Source organism: Symphalangus syndactylus, chromosome 6, assembly GCF_028878055.3.
Source record: "Symphalangus syndactylus isolate Jambi chromosome 6, NHGRI_mSymSyn1-v2.1_pri, whole genome shotgun sequence".
Taxonomy (NCBI): Eukaryota; Metazoa; Chordata; class Mammalia; order Primates; family Hylobatidae; genus Symphalangus; species Symphalangus syndactylus.
The window spans coordinates 10,144,244-10,161,793 of NC_072428.2; the positions used below are offsets into that span (position 1 = coordinate 10,144,244).

At 44.2% G+C, this 17,550-nt stretch overlaps 1 protein-coding gene across 50 annotated transcripts in view; it reads right to left on the bottom strand.

Annotated features, from left to right (window-relative positions):
* The window catches only part of ATG13 (autophagy related 13), a 61,657-nt gene that overhangs the window by 40,628 nt on the left and 3,479 nt on the right, over positions 1 to 17,550 (bottom strand). For 14 of the 50 annotated variants that reach the window (XM_055281764.2, XM_063640913.1, XM_063640926.1 and 11 more), the window contains 2 exons: positions 9,575 to 9,692; positions 4,879 to 4,934 (listed from right to left, as the gene is read on the bottom strand). The exons of 11 other annotated variants lie outside the window; for them this stretch is intronic. The gene's annotated coding sequence lies outside the window, so the exon portion shown is untranslated. Of the gene's footprint in view, positions 1 to 4,260; positions 4,383 to 4,878; positions 5,073 to 9,574; positions 9,693 to 17,550 lie in introns of all 50 variants that reach the window. 25 more of the 50 variants (XM_055281763.2, XM_055281762.2, XM_055281758.2 and 22 more) reach the window with 5 other exon arrangements.

Below are 17,550 nucleotides of genomic sequence, written 5' to 3' on the forward strand. Positions count from 1 at the left end.
TCCCAGCACTTTGGGAGGCTGAGTCGGGCGGATCACAAGGTCAGGAGTTCAAGAAAAGCCTGGCCAATATGGTGAAACCAGGCCTCTACTAAAAATACAAAAAATTAGCTGGGTGTGCTGGCTAACTGGGGAGGCTGAAGCAGGAGAATCGTTTGAACCCGGGAGGCAGAGGTTACAGTGAGCCGAGATCGTGCCACTGCACTCCAGCCTGGGTGACAGAGCAAGACTGTCTCAAAAAACAAACAAAAAAACTAGGCTGGGTGCAGTGGATGACACCTGTAATCCCAGCACTTTGGGAGGACGAGGTGGGCAGATTACTTGAGGTCAGGAGTTTGAGACCAGCCTAGCCAACATGGTGAAACCTTGTCTCTACTAAAAATACAAAAATTAGCTGGGTGTGTTGGTGCATGCCTATAGTCCCAGCTACTCAGGAGGCTGAGTCAGGAGGATTGCTTGAACCCGGGAGGCGGAGGTTGCAGTGAGCTGAGATTGTGCCACTGTAACTGTACTCCAGCCTGGGTGACAAAGACTCAGACTCAAAAAAAAAAAGAAAACTAAATTAAAAAGTAAAAAAGAATCCAATCCCAGCACTTTGGGGGGCCGAGGTGGGTGGATCACAAGATCAGGAGATCGAGACCATCCTGGCCAACATGGTGAAACCCCGTCTCTACTAAAAATACAAAAAAACATTAGCCGGGTGTGGTGGTGCATGCCTGTAAACCCAGCTACTCAGGAGGCTGAGAGAGGAGAATCTCTTGAACCTGGGAGGTGGAGATCGCAGTGAGCTGAGATCGCACCACTGAACTCCAGCCTGGCGACACAGCGAGACTCCGTCTCAAAAAAAAGAAAAAAAAAAATCTCAGGCAAACTTAGCTGAGAAAATAGGTTATGTGATTTCAAAAAGGCGATCAGAGGCCTGCTGGCACCTTCAGCAAAGAGTCTAGTCGCTGAAAGTGGCAAAAGGTGGTCCTATACCAAAGTCCAGGATTTCAATATTCAGGCTTTTAGGAAACTAAAAAATTTCTTTCATTTATTTGTGGTCTTAATGAAGTAAAAGAAACTAATTTTATTAATTCAATCACGGTTTTGGGGACAACACAAGTTACAAGGGACTGTTTATAGAGCATATGTATGTTTTTTTTTTGAAACAGGGTCTCACACTGTTGCCCAGGCTGGAGTGTAGTGGCGCAATCATAGCTCACTGTAACCTGGAACTCCTGGCCTCGAGCAATCCTCCCACTTAAGCCTCTCGAGTAGCTGGCACTATAAACTCGCGACACCATGTGCAGCTAATTAAAAAAAATTTTGGCCAGGCGCGGTGGCTCACGCCTGTAATCCCAACACTTTGGGTGGCAGAGGCGGGCGGATCACTTGAGGTCAGGAATTCAAGACCAGCCTGACCAACATGGCGAAACCCCGTCTCTACTAAAAATACAAAATTAGCTGGGCGTGGTGGCGGGCACCTGTAATCCCAGCTACTCAGGAGGTTGAGGCACAAGAATCACTTGAATACAGGAGGCGGAGGTTGCATGAGCCAAGATTGCGCCATTGCACTCCAGCCTAGGCAAAAAGAGCAAAACTCCGTCTCCAAAAAAACAATAATTAAAAAATAAAATAAAATAGAATTTTTGGGTCTGGGTGCAGTGGTTCACGCCTGTAATCCCAGCACTTTAGGAGGGTGAGGTATGTGGATCATGAGGTCAGTTCTAGGCCAGCCTGACCAACATGGTGAAGCCCCATCTCCACTAAAAAATACAAAAATTAGCCAGGCATGGTGGCAGGCGCCTGTAATCCCAGCTACTTGGGAAGCTAAGGCAGGAGAACAGCTTGAACCCGAGAAGAGGAGGTTGCAGTGAGCCAAGATCCCACCATTGCACTCCAGCCTGGGCGACAGAGCAAGACCCTGTCGCCAAACAACAACAACAAAAAAATAAAATAAAATAAATTTTTTTTTATTTTTTTTTTTTTAGAGATGGAGTCTTGCTCTGTCGCCCAGGCTGGTCTCAAACTGCTCGCCTCAAGTGATCCTCCCACCTCCATCTCCCAAAGCACTGGGATTACAGTTGTGAGCTACTGTGCTAGGCCCATGATTCCAATTTTTGAGAAAGTAGAGACAAAGAGATGTGTCAAGTAATAAGGATGTTATCTTTCCTAAAAAGATACTGTTTTGGGAAGTAAAATAGTACCAGATGGTTACCTGGTATCACCCCACACTATAAACTTCACATATCCTTCTCTACCACAGGGGCAAGTGGTTTTGTGGTTCTACTGCCAAAAGTCTATAGAGGTACCTGACCTGACAATGTATGTATTTGACTTTCTCCTCTTCAGACTTTGCAGACTACTTACTACCACAATTCTTGTTACGGCCAAAATGACTGTCTACATTAAGGGTGGAGACTCCTTGATAGTATAGGTTTTAAGGCCACACATCAGCTGCTAGGAGACTAAGCCAAAGAAAAAGAGCTTTTAGGTTACCACTTACTTCAAATCAAGGCCACTTTACCTTTGAGCATTCTAGTCTCTCATTTACTTTGCAACTTTTCTGCAAGTTCTTCAAATGTCTTGCCTCTTTCCTGCTAATATGCTGAATATGTAAGTTCACGTGAGCTGCTTACTATCTTGTTATTAAAATTTTCTGTCCTAGGGATCTAACCCAATTACTATGTATAATTTCAGATTTTCACAAAAAAATTTCTGTAGTTCCCATTCACGAATAATTGATTAAATTTATCATGTCACTGTTTCTAAAATGCCTTAATCAGGTAAAAAAAAAAATTATACTCTATAATGTTCCCACAAATATTGCTATCCCTTTAAACTTCATGTACACTTATTGTCCTGTGACTTGATACTTATAGGTTTTCTTGTCTTAGAAGCAATCTCATTTAATTAAGACCTTTCTTCATGACAAGACAGTTGAGTAATAACAAAAACTATTTATTGGACTTTAAATAGCAACTTCAATTTTGCAACATCTCTGCACATCACTTTTGCAAATAGAAATTCCTAACAAATAACACTTTGAGGTTCCCAAAGTGTAAGAGAACATGCATAGACTTGTATCAGACTAAATGCTTTTTTGTTTTTGTTTTGAGACAAGGTCTTGTTCTGTCATCCAGGCTGGAGTGCAGTGGTGCCATCATAGCTCACTGCAAGCCTGGACCTCCTGGGCCCAAGTAATCCTCCCATCTCAGTCTCTCGAGTAGCTGAGACCACAGGTATGTGTCACTACACCCAGCTAATTTTTTAATTTTTTGCGGAGACCTGTGGGGTGGGTCGGGTGTCTCCGTTTGTCCCCCAGGCTGGTCTTGAACTCCTGGCCTCAAACGATCCTCTCACCTCAGCCTCCCAAAGTGCTGGGATTATAGCTGTGAGCCATGGCACCCAGACCAGACTAAATGTTTTTGAACAATTACTGAAAAAACAAATTATCCCATTGTTAGATAATGCCTACAGATAATCACTGACTTCCAAATGCTGGACAGAAGATTCTGTCACACTACTTAAGTGCAAAAGATAATAACGAACGAATGGAAAACAACATTTAACTAGGTAAGCAGGTTCTCTACACCTTTTACTTACTTTTGTACTGAAATTCTAATTTTAAATAAAGAAATAGGCCAGCTTGGTGGTCCAAACCTATAATCCCAGCACTTCGGAAGCCCGAGGTGGACAGATTACTTGAGCCAGGAGTTTGAAACTACAGTGAGCTATGATTGCACCACTACACTCCAACTTAGGTAACAGATCAGACCCTGTCATTCATTAATTTATACTTACATACATACATATAGGGTTCTACTTAATAAGCAGATAAAAAAGACATATTTATCTAAACTATCTTCCTAATCCTCAATTAAAAGCACAGACATAAAAAAGCTATAAATAAAACCCAAAGACAGAAGAAGAAATAACAAATCGAAGAAGTCAATGAAGTATTGGAAAATAAAAAGTGAACAGGCTGGGCATGGTGGCTCACACAAGTAATCCCAACACTTTGGATGGCCAAGGTGGGATGATCTCTTGGGCCCAGGAGTTTGAGACTAGCCTGGACAACACGGAGAGACTCTGTCTCTACAAAAAAATGAAAAATAAAAAAAAATTAGCCAGTTGTGGTGGCATGCACCTGTGGTCCCAGCGACTTGGGAGGCCAAGGCAGGAGGATCACTTGAGTCCAGGAGTTCAAGACCAGCCAGGGAACATAGTGACACCTTGTTTCTGCAAAAAAAGTAAGTAGCCGGGCATGGTGGCATGCACCTGTAGTGCCAGCTACTGGGGAGGCTGAGGTAGGCAGATTGCTTGAGCTGGAAGGTCAAGGCTACAGTTGGCTGTGATTGCACCACTCCACTGAACTCCAGTCTGGGTCATAGAGTGAGAACCTGTCTCGAAAAAGAAAAAAAAAAAAAAGCCTCTAATTTCTTGCCAAGGCCAAGCAGAAGTCTACCTATCAGCTTTCTGGATGTAACAAGCACAGTGAGAAATCAGGTAAATTGATTTTTACCATATTTATCTCCATTTGGCCTTTGTAACTGGTCCACTCACTCACCATGAAACACACAAGCGGTGTTTGGTATTTCTGAATCTGGAGCCTTCCCTGAACCTTAGCTACCTAGAACCTCCAGTCTGGAACCATTACAGGTTTCTTGGTTCAAATCAGTTCACTCCCTGTTCCAACTTCATTTCACTCCCAGGCTGCTGCTTCTTCTGCATTGTTAAACCAGTTAAAATTCCTCCTCTAGGTTTCCTTCTCCCAAAAATGTAGAGAATCTCTCCTTCTCAACTTTTCCCATTCTATTCTTGCATGTTTACATCCATTTTATTCCTTTACTATAATTTTATATGGCTTAAAAAGAAGTGGGGCCTGGTGGCACATACCTGTAGTCCCAGCTACTCAGGAGGTTGAGGCAGGAGAATCACTTGAGTCCAAGATGCTGTAGAAAAATATGATCATGCCTGTGAATACCATTGCACAACAGCCTGGGCAACAGAGCGAGACTGCATCTCTTTAAACAGAAATTTGTGCCATATCCAATTCTGCCTGTTACTTAGTATCTTTGGGACGACAGAGCCTTAGGAGACCAAAAATAAAATAAATAAACAAATAAATAAACAGAATAGATACATGTAGTCACTCTGTCATGTTTATCCAGAAATTTGTAATCAGTCAAAAATTCCTGGTATTATGGAGCCTGTATTCTAACAAGGGGTAAACTGACCATAAAAATAATTAAAATATGTTTGAAAGTATTAAGTGTTCATTAAGATTAAGCAGGGTCGGCCAGGCGCAGTGGCTCACGCCTGTAATCCCAGCACTTTGGGAGGCCAAGGCGGGTGGATCACCTGAGGCCAGGAGTTTGAGACCAGCCTGACCAACATGGAGAAACCCCGTCTCCACTAAAAATACAAAAATTAGCCGGGCGTGATGGCGGGCTCCTGGAATCCCAGCTACTTGGGAGGCTGAGGCAGGAGAATCGCTTCAACTCAGGAGACAGAGGTTGCAGTGAGCCAAGACCATGCCACTGCACTCCAGCCTGGCAACAAGACAGAGACTCTGTCTCAGAAAAAAAAAAAAAAAAAACCTCCTTGTGAACACAAATAGGTGAATCTCACATAATACAAAGTGAAAGCAGACACAAAAATACACACTATGAGTGTGACTGCATCTATACCATGCTCTAGAAAAGGTAAATGTAATCTCTTGTGATAGAAAACAGATCAGTATCACACAGATGCAGTGGCTCACACCTGTAATCCCAGCACTTTGGGAGGCTGAGGTGGGTGGGGCATCTGAGGTCAGAAATTCAAGACCAGCCTAGCCCACACGGTGAAACCCCATCTCTACTAAAAATACAAAAATCAGCCAGGCATGGTGGCACACATCTATAGTCCCAGCTGCTAGGAAGGCTGAGGTGGGGGGATCTCTTGAGCCCAGGAGGAGGAGATTGTAGTGAGCCAAGATCACGCCACTGCACACACACTCCAGCCTGGGTGACAAAGTGAGACTCCGTCTCCCAAAAAAAAAAAAAAAAATTAAACAGATCAGTATTGCTTGGGGCTGGGAGTGGAGGTAGAAATGGTAGGGGGAAAAGTTATAGTGATAGGAATTTCCATGTTTTGATTGTGGTGGTGATTATAAGACTTATGCATTTGCCAAAATTTGTGAAACTGTAAATTTATAATGGATATAATTTATTTTATGTCAATTACACCTCAGTCAAGTACATTTTTAAAAAGGATTGCTCAGGTTGCTGTGCAGAGAAGACTGTTAGATATATATGGAACTAATCTAATATTAACAATGAACAGTTAACCAATTAATATTTCCTTGATTTATTCTAAAAATGAATCCCAAATTCAGTTTTTCTGAGTAACAATTCCTGGCATATAAACAACATTGCTTTCACATTTGTATAATGCCTACTTCTACTTACACAAAATCTGTAAGCAGTAACCTCAAAACTATTATAGAAATAACAGAATGTTTTACCTGCAATTAAAAAAAACAAACAAACTACTTGCTGACAAATATTCAACACTTTGGATGCTTAAAATGTGGGGTTTTGTTTTCGGTTTTTTTTTTTGAGACAGAGTCTCACTCTGTCGCCCAGGCTGGTATGCAGTGGCGCGATCTCACTGCAATCTCCACCTGCCAGGTTCAAGTGATTCTCCTGCCTCAGCCTCCCGAATAGCTGAGATCAGAGGCACATGCCACCAACACCAGCTTATTTTTGTATTTTTAATGGAGATGGGGTTTCACCATGTTGGCCAAGCTGATCTAGAACTCCTGGCCTCAGGTGATCTGCCCACCTTTGTCACCCAAATGCTGGGATTACAGGCGTGAGCTACCATGCCTGGCCAAAATGCTTTTTTTTCCTGCCTTTTTTTTTTTTTTTTTTTTTTTTTGAGACAAGGTCTCAATCCTTTGTCCAGGCTGGAGTGCAGTGGCCCGATCACAGCTCACTGCAGCCTCAACCTGCCGGACTCAGGTGATTCTCCCACTTCAGCCTCAGGAGTAGCTGGGACTACTAGCACGCCACCACGCCCAGCTAATTTTTTTGTATTTTTTTGTAGAGATGGGGCTTTGCCTTGTTGCCCAGGCTGGTTGTGAACTCCTGGGCTCAAGCAATCCTCCTGTCTCAGCCTCCCAAACTGCTGGGGATTGCAGGCATGAGCCACTGTGCTTGGCCTTAAAAATGCTCTTAAATTCAGGCCAGGCACGGTGGCTCAAGCCTGTAATCCCAGCACTCTGGGATACCGAGATGGGCAGATCACCTGAGGTCAGGAGTTCGAGACTGGCCTGATGAACATGGAGAAACCCCATCCCTACTAAAAAAAAAAAAAAAAAAAAGTTAGCCAGGCATGGTGACACATGCCTGTAATCCCAGCTACTTGGAAGGCTGAGGCAGGAGAATCGCTTCAACCCAGGAGGCGGAGGTCGCAGTGAGCTGAGATCGTGCCATTGCACTCCAGCCTGGGCAACAAGAGCAAAACTTATCAAAAAAAAAAAAAAAAAAGCTTTTAAACTCATGTTTATCATGCAAGAACATGTAGGTTTTGGAAGCATTAAAATTTAATTTATAATTTTACATTTCTCTATATTTATTTATTTATTTTTTGAGACAGAGTCTTGCTCTGTCGCCCTGGATGGAGTGCAGTGGTGCGATCTCGGCTCACTGCAACTTCCGCCTCCCAAGTTCAAGTGATTCTCCTGCCTCAGCCTCCCAAGTAGCTGGAATTACAGGCACCCGCCATCATGCCCGGCTAACTTTCATATTTTTGTAGAGATAGGGTTTCATCATGTTGGACAGACTGGACTCAAACTCCTGACCTCAGGTGATCTGCCCACTGAGGCCTCCCACAGTGCTGGGATTACAGGCGTGAGCCATCACGCCCGGCCCGGGCTAATTTTCTTATTTTTAGTAGAGATGAGGTTTTGCATTGTTGGCCAGGCTGGTCTCAAACTCCTGGCCTCAAGTGATCCATCCACCTTGGCTTTCTACAGTGCTGGGATTACAGGATTACCGCACCCAACCTTATTTCTTAAGCTAACAGTGGAAGAGCAGATACAATCTTTTTCTGAGATAGTCCTTTTTTTCTATAGCAAATGTTTACATCTTCTTCGTAACACTTTGGTTTCAAAGGGAGCTGTGCAATAAATGAAGATGGGGAAAATACTTCTTTATAGTATAATACAATAAATAAATGTAAGAATAGCAGACTTAGAAAATGACAATTTTGTAGCCATTATAGGAATAACTGGTTCAAGCGGATCACCAAGGAATGCTAAAATTTCTGGGTGAAACTTTATTTACAAATGAGATGTTTACACAATCTATGGGAACACAGGTTACTACTTATTAATTACAAAGAGAAACCTGGTGGATACAATCTTAACAAAGTCGTCAAAGATAACATACTGATACTGGGGCTCAGAAATCAACACCCCGGCCAGGCGAGGTGGCTCACGCCTGTAATCCCAGCACTTTGGGAGGCCAAGGCGGATGGATCACCAGATGTCAGGAGTTCGAGATCAGCCTGGCCAATATGGTGAAACCCTGTCTTTACTCAAAATAAAAAATTAGCCAGGTGTGGTGGTGTGTGCCTGTAATCTCAGCAACTCGGGAGGCTGGGGCAGGAGAATCATCTGAACCCAGGAGGTAGAGGTTGCAGTGAGCTGAGGTTGTGCCACTACACTCCAGCCTGGGCACAAGAGTGAAACTCCTGTCTCAAAAAACAAAAGAGGCAGGTGCGGTGGCTCACGCCTATAATCCCATCACTTTGGGAGGCCCAGGCGGGTGGATCACAAGGTCAGGAGATCGAGACCATCCTGGCTAACACAGTGAAACCCTGTCTCTACTAAAAATACAAAAAATTAGCTGGGCGTGGTGGTGGGCACCTGTAGTCCCAGCTACTCAGGAGGCTGAGGCAGGAGAATGGCGTGAACATGGGAGACGGAGGTTGCAGTGAGCCGAGATCGCACCACTGCACTCCAACCTGGGCAACAGACTCTGTCTCAAAAACAAACAAACTAACAAAAAACAAAAGAAATCAATACCCTCAAATATGGCTATGCTCAACCAAAGAAGCCTCAAGGTATCTCTGACATCTCACTCCATCCACACACCTTCTCTTCCAAAGCATACAGTAAAGCTTAAATTCCTTTATGTGCCTAAAATCCAGACCCACCTAAAGGAACAACTGTTCTTCTGTATGCTGTAACACCACAAATGTAACCGCACCTAAATGGACCCTTTCACAAGATAATGTGCAAGTTAATCTCTGTTCCCTGATCCATTCATTCTCCCTAGTAATCCCCTCAGCGGAATTCCTCTTCTCCAGGTTTCCATAACTTGTTTTGCCAGAACGGTATATAACCTCTGAACCACCTGGGGGGATGGGCAATCACTCTGTGATAAATCTGTATGCCTTGGCCAGCCCAGTGACTCACGCCTATAATCTCAATACTTTAGAAGGCCGAGGCAGGAGGATAGCTTGAACTCAGGAGTTCAAGATCAGGCTGGGTAACATTTATCTACAAAAATACAAAAAATTGGCTGGGTGTGATGCTCACCTGTAGTCCCAGCTACTCAAGAGGCTGATGTGGGAAGATCACTCGAACCCAGGAGATTATGGCTGCAGTGAGCTGTGATCATGTCATTGCACTCCAGCCTGGGTGACAAGGCAAAACCCTGTATCAAAAAAAAAAAAAAAAAGAAAGAAAGAAACAAAGAGCAAGCTATAGCAAAAGTACCTTAGGAAAAAAAAAATCTGTATGCCTTTTTTTCCAATTCATATGCCTTTCGTGAGTTGATTTTTTTTTTTCTTTTGGTAGCAACGCAATCTTGATATGTTGCCCAGGCTGGTCTGGAACTCCTGGCTTCAAGTGATCCTCCCATCTTGGCCTCCTAAAGTGTTGGGATTAGGATTACCGGTGTGAGCCACTGAACCTGGCCTTGTGAATGAGTTGATTATCTTTCGGAGACAAGGTCTCTGTTGCTCAGGCTGGAGTGCCATGACATGATCATGGCTCACTGCAGCTTCGACCTCCCAGGCTCAAGCAATCCTCCCACCTCAGCTGGGACTACAGGTGCACACCACCACGCCCAGGTAACTTTTTATTTTTTTGTAGAGACGGCATCTCACTATGTTGCTCAGGCTGGTCTCAAACTCTTGTGCTCAGGCAATCCTCTCACCTCAGCTTCCCAAAGTGCTAGGATTACAGCACGAGCAATCATGCCCAGCCATTGAGCTAATGAGCTGATTTTTTCAAGGGTGAAGGGGAACTTTCACCCTGGCCTGGACAACAACAATTGAAGAAACTGACTTCATAGCCCTTCTGATGTGATGTATTACTTACACAGCTTTCTTGCTAAAACTGTATAACCTGAAACTAACCATGGGAAGTGACTGGACAAGCTCAAATTGAAAGGCAGAACATTTAATAATATAATGGGCTCGTCACTCTTCAAAAACATCAGTGTTATAAAACACCAAAAAAACAAAAAATCTGAAAAGCCATTTTAGATTAAAGGAGAATAAAGTGTGACAACTAAATGCAAAGCTTGATTCTGGACTGGTTCCTGGATTTTTAAAAAAGTTTCTGTGAAGGACAGTACTGAAACAACTGGCAACATTTGAACCCAACTGTATACTACGTAACAGTATTGCATCAATATTAAATTTCCTGAATTTGGCTGGTTGCAGTGGCTCACCCCTGTAATCCCAGCACTTTGGCAGGCTGAGGAGTGTGAACACTTGAGGTCAAGAGTTCGAGACCAGCCTGGCCAACATGGTGAAACCCTTTCTCTAGTAAAATACAAAAATGAGCCGGGTGTGGTGACGCATGCCTGTAGTCCCAGCTACTCAGGAGGCTGAGGCAGGAGAATCATTTGAACCCGGGAGGTGGAGGTTGCAGGGAGCCGATATTGCGCCACTGTACTCCAGCCTGGGTGACAGCGAGACTCCATTTCAAAAAAAAAAAAAAAAAATTCCTGATTTTGATAAAATTACATTTTAGTCCACACTCTTATTCATGAGATATAAGTAACATCTCTGAAGGGTTCAGAAAAAAAAAAAAAGAATAAGAATGTGTAAATATAACGCAAAAATAAGTTATACAATATATAGGAGAAAGAAAGTAATGTGGTAAAGAGTGAACAATGTGCAAATCTAAGGGAAGAGTACGTAAAAATTCACTGTAATATTCTTCCAACTTTTCTGTAGATTTGAATTAAAAAAAATCAAATTAACAAATAAAAAAACTAGTTGCCAGCCAGGCACGGTGGCTCAGGCCTGTAATCCCAGTACTTTGGGAGGCCAAGACAGGCAGATCATCTGAGGTCAGGAGTTCGAGACCAGCCTGGCCAACATGGTGAAACCCCATTTCTACTAAAAACACAAAAATTAGCCGGGCGTGGTGGTGCACACCTGTAATCCCAGCTACTTGGGAGGCTGAGGCAGGAGAACTGCTTGAACCCAGGAGGCAGAGGTTGCAGTAAGCCAAGATTGCGCCACTGCACTCCAGCATAGGTGACAGAGTGAGACTCCGTCTCAAAAAAAACAAAAAACAAAAAACAAAAAAAACAAAACTAGTTGTGATCATATGGTCCATAATAGAGTGGAGAAAAACTTTCACCCAGCATAAATGTCTTCTAAAATTATTTTGGACGTACTTCAAATGCACTTTTTCTTTTCTTTTCTTTGAGATGGGGTCTCGCTCTGTCGCCCAGACTGGAGTGCAGTGGCGCAATCTCGGCTCACTGCAAGCTCCGCCTCCCAGGTTCATGCCATTCTCCTGCCTCAGCCTCCCGAGTAGCTGGGACCACAGGTGCCCGCCACCACGTATGGCTAATTTTTTTTTTTTTTGTATTTTTAGTAGAGACGGGGTTTCACCGTGTTAGACCAGATGGTCTCCCAACCTCGTGATCTGCCTGCCTCGGCCTCCCAAAGTGCTAGGATTACAGGCATGAGCCACGGCACCCGGCCCAAATACACTTTTTCAAACAGCTAGAATGATGACTCTAGCTGTACTTCCAAGATTTCATCACAGCATAACCTTGCCTTAGAATGAAGGTGGCACTTGAACCACGGCCAGTCCACTACAGCCAAATCTAAAAGAAATATATACATACAGTGTATATAAACAAAATTGCACCTCGAAGATGACAGAGTTTTGTCACAGCTTGTGAATTCTGTTCAACAAGTGTTGGAATCTAATCTGCTTTGCCCCTAAAATAGCATTTACAAGTTTTGGATATGAAAAACAGAAGAGAGAAAAATACACATTATAAAAGCAGCACATACGTGTATCAGTTTTTGGATACTAAATGACAGCCTTGTTTCTCCCCTTAGAATCAGCAGACACCATGGATTATACTTTTTTCCCTTCAGTAGTCAGCAGTTTGCATGTACAGAGAAAATGGACTTACAAAAACTTACAGCAGTAGTTTGTTCTTGCTTTAAAATTTTGTTTTTGGTTTAGATTATGAATGCATGAAGTAAGGGAGTGAATCAGTTTCTTGTTTATATTTTTTTCACTTTTAAACAACAAAAAATTCTTTAAAATATTTTAATGCATTCTTAGCCGGGTGCGGTGGCTCACGCCTGTAATCCCAGCACTCTGGGAGACTGAGGCAGGTGGATCACAAGGTCAGGAGATCGAGACCATCCTGGCTAATACGGTGAAACCCCGTCTCTACTAAAAATATAAAAAATTAGCCGGGCATGGTAGTGGGGGCCTGTAGTCCCAGCTACTCAGGAGGCTGAGGCAGGAGAATGGCGTGAACCTGGGAGGCGGAGCTTGCAGTGAGCCAAGATCGCACCACTGCACTCCAGCCTGGGCGACAGAGCAAGACTCCATCTCAAAAAAATAAATAAATAAATAAAATTTTAATGCATTCTTTTGAAGAGGTAGATGTTTGGTAATTTTATGGCTCCCAGAGCATACATTCAATTGGTGCATGTAGTGTAAGGGGGAAATGGAAATTAAATGAAAACATACGGCTTTGGTCATGTCAATCTGTAAGACATATCAGTAAAAGGGTATTACGCTTGGTTGGTTTTTTTTTTTGTTTCGCTTTTTGTTTTTTGGTGATGTGGCTTAAATGCAATAGTTTCTTTTTTGGGACACATTTCGCCAATTAAAGACTAGAAGGTCACACACAAAAAAATTTTTTTCATTCCATAGAGAAGACACATTTAAAAAAAAAATTTTCTGGGGCCAGGAGCGGTAGCTCACGTCTGTAATCCTAGCACTTTGGGAGGCCAAGGCGGGTGGATCACGAGGTCAGGGGTTCGAGACCAGCCTGATCAACATGATGAAACCCCATCTCTACTAAAAATATAAAAATTAGCTGGGTGTGGTGGCGGGTGCATGTAATCCCAGCTACTCAGGAGGCTGAGGCAGGAGAATTGCTAGAACCTGGGAGGCGGAGGTTGCGGTGAGCCAAGATTGCGCCACTGCACTCTAGCCTGGGCAACAGTGAGACTCCCTCTCAAAAAAAAAGATAAAAATTAATCAATCAATCAATCAATCTGATGTTTTGTAGCCATAACTGAATTATGGTAAAAATGTGCACTATTGTGAAAAGGAGCAAAGTAATTTTGGGTTTTTGTTGTTTGTTTGTTTTGCTGTTTTTTAATAGATTAAAATGTTTCCGGATTTAGAAAAAAAAAAATGAAGGTGGCAAAGACTTTAATGCATTAAGTCATGGTAAACATGAGTGAGGCCAGGTGCGGTGGCTCATACCTGTAATCCTAGCACTTTGGGAGGCTGAGGCAGGTGGATTGCTTTAGTCCAGGAGTTTGAGACCAGCCTGGGCAACATGGCAAAACCCCATCTCTACTAAAAATACAAAAAGTAGCTGAGTGTGGTGGAATGCACCTGTAGTCACAGCTACTCATGAGGCTGAGGCAGGAGAATCTCCTGAACCCAGGAGGCAGAGGTTGCAGTGAGTCAAGATCGCACCACTGCACTCCAGCCTGAGCAACAGAGTGAGACTTCGGCTCAAAAAAACAAACAAAATTCTCTGAAGTGGGCCAGGTGCAGCGGCTCACGTCTGTAATCCCAGCACTTTCGGAGGCTGAGGGAGGTGGATCGCCTGAGGTCAGAAGTTCAAGACCAGCCTGACCACCATGGTGAAATCCTGTCTCTACTAAAAATACAAAAAATTAGCCAGGCATGGAGGCAGATGCCTGTAATCCCAGCTAGACGGGAGGCTGAGGCAGGAGAATCGCTTGAACCTGGGAGGTGGAGGTTGCAGTGAGCCAAGATTACTTCACTGCACTCCAGTCTGGGCAACAGGGCAAAATCCCATCTCTAAAAATATATATATACATATAAATAAAAATAAATAAATCTCTGAAATGGCCTTTCATCAACAGGGTGGACTGAACTGACGCTGTCAGTTCCCCCTCCCACTACAAACACATAAAGATGTAGATAAAATGACAATAAAAATGTTCTGACACACAGCTGAACTAGAAAAACGGGAGATATCTCAGATTCCATAAAGAGTACAATCAAAGCTATAGATACAAGGAAAATCTGATGCCAGGGAACCGAGGCCTATGAGGGACAAGGGTTAGGTCTTTTTGACAAACACATGAGAGTAAGAATAGGGTTGGGAGATATGACCTTAACCTTATAGGTAGGTAAAAGCCCTGTACCCTGCATAAAGCCCAACAGCCAAGTGCTCCCTTCCTTGATCACAGATGCTCAAAGAAGCCTGGAGAAGCCACAAAGAGGTTTGCCATCTATCATGGCAACGTTGAGAGGTGGGCAAGTTGGTCTCTAAATATTAAAAGCAAAAGTCAGAAGAGCACAAAAACGTAAGATCCATAATCAAACTACCTACATGCATAAGGAAATGAAAACCCAAGAAATTAACCTAAAAATTAGTGTAGAAACACTGAAACCCAGGCCAGGCACGGCGGCTCACGCTTGTAATCCCAGCACTTTGGGAGGCCGAGGCGGGCGGATCACGAGGTCAGGAGATCGAGACCACGGTGAAACCCCGTCTCTACTAAAAATACAAAAAATTAGCCGGCCGTGGTAACGGGCGCCTGTAGTCCCAGCTACTCGGAGAGGCTGAGGCAGGAGAATGGCGTCAACCCGGGAGGCGGAGCTTGCAGTGAGCCAAGATTGCGCCACTGCACTCCGGCCTGGGCGATAGAGCGAGACTCTGTCTCAAAAAAAAAAAAAAAAAAAAACCCCAAGAAACAGGTAGAAACAAGACTGAATAGCCGGGCGTAGTGGCTCACGCCTGTAATCCCAGCACTTTGGGAGGCTGAGGCAGGCGGATCATGAGGTCAGGAGTTTGAGACCAGCCTGGCCAATATGGTAAAACCCTGTCTCTACTAAAAATACAAAAATTAGACAGGCATGGTGGCGTGCTCCTGTAGTCCCAGCTACTCAGGAGTCTGAGGCAGAAGAATCGCTTGAATCTGGGAGGCGGAGGTTGCAGTGAGCTGGGATGGTGCCACTGCACTCCAGCATGGGTGACAGAATGAGATTCTGCCTCAAAAAAAAAAAAAAAAGAAACAAGACTGAATAGTCTTGGGAGAAGCTTTCACAGCTCTGAATCCACAGCCTGCTGCCAGTACACACCAATAACTCTTCCCCCTAACTCTGAAATACATAAATTCATCATTTTATAAACTACAGACTTCATGTAAAAAGAAAGTATCAACAACTCAAAATAATAAACAAATATGGCTGGGCGCGGTGGCTCACGTCTGTAATCCCAGCAATTTGAGAGGCCAAGGTGGGTGGATTATGAGGTCAGGAGTTGGAGAACAGCCTGACCAACACGGAAAAATCCAGTATCTACTAAAAATACAAAAATTAGCCGGGCTTGGTGGCGCGCACCTGTAATCCCAGTTACTCAGGAGGCTGAGGCAGGAGAATCACTTGAACCTGGGAGGCAGAGGTTGCAGGGAGCCAAGATCGCGCCACTACACTCCAGCCTGGGCAACAGAGCAAGACTCCGTATCAAAAAAAAAGAAAGAAAAAAATGTAACATGATTCTTAACTATTTCTTTACTATTTCTTTCATGTGTATGAATCAAAAGTGAAAGCAGCATTTTCCAAAACAGCAATACTAAGTTATTACTTCTTTCATTTTATTTTTCTGCTCCACAGGAGGTTTCTGTTAAGTTATGACTTCTGTGAATTCTTTTTTTTTTTTTTTTTTTTTTTTTGAGACAGAGTCTCGCTGTCGCCCAGGCTGGAGTGCAATGGCGCGATCTCGGCTCACTGCAGGCTCCGCCCCCCGGGGTTCACGCCATTCTCCTGCCTCAGCCTCCCGAGTAACTGGGACTACAGGCGCCCGCCACCTCGCCTGGCTAATTTTTTGTATTTTTTTTAGTAGAGACGGGGTTTCACTGTGTTAGCCAGGATGGTCTCGATCTCCTGACCTCGTGATCCGCCCGCCTCGGCCTCCCAAAGTGCTGGGATTACAGGCGTGAGCCACCGCGCCCGGCGACTTCTGTGAATTCTTGATTTACCTTTACTTTTACTGAGGAGACTCTGTTAGGTCAACCATGCACGTTAATTGAGTTGTTTTTCTTTTTCTTGAGACGGAGTTTCGCTCTTGTTGCCCAGGCTGGAATGCAACCGTGTGATCTCGGCTCACGGCAATCTCTGCCTCCCCAGTTCAAGCGATTCTCCTGTCTCAGCCTCCCAAGTAGCTGGGATTACAGGCATGCGCCACCACGCGCAGGTATTTTTGTATTTTTAGTAGAGACAGGGTTTCTCCATGTTGGCCAAGCTTGTCTCAAACTCCCCACCTCAGGTGATCTGCCTGCCTCAGCCTCCCAAAGTGCTGGGATTTCAGGTGTGAGCAACCGTGCCCAGCCCAATTGAGTTGTTTTTCTAAGCAGTGGTAATTCACATTCTCATCCCTTCTCTTATGACCAAGGGCACACAAAAAAATACCAGGATAAGAGAGATTGCCAGGCCTGGCGCGGTGGCTCACACCTGTAATCCCAGCACTTCGGGAGGCCGGGGCGGGTGGATCACCTGAGGTCAGGAGTTGGAGACCAGCCTGGCCAACACGGTGAAACCTCATCTCTACTAAAAATACAAAAAATTAGCCAGGCGTGGTGGCGGGCGCCTGTAATCCCAGCTACTTTGGAGGCTGAGGCAGGAGAATTGCTTGAACTCAGGAGGCGGAGGTTGTCGCAGTGTGCCGAGATCATGCCACTGTCCTCCAGCCTGGGTAACAAGAGTGAAACTCCATTGCAAAAAACAACAACAACAAAAAAGACAAATTGCCTATGTAACCTATACTGGTCCTCAGAGGATTTTTTTTTTTTTTTTTTGAGACAGAGGGGCGCTGTCTCCCGGGTTGGAGTGCAATGACGTGATCTAGGCTCACCGCAACCTCCACCTCCTGGGTTCAAGCGATTCTCCTGCCTCAGCCACCCGAGTAGGTGGGATTACAGGTGCCCAACACCACGTCCAGCTAACTTTTTGTATTTTTAGTAGAGACGGGGTTTCACCTGTTGGCCAGGCTGGTCTTGAACTCCTGACCGAGTGATTCGTCT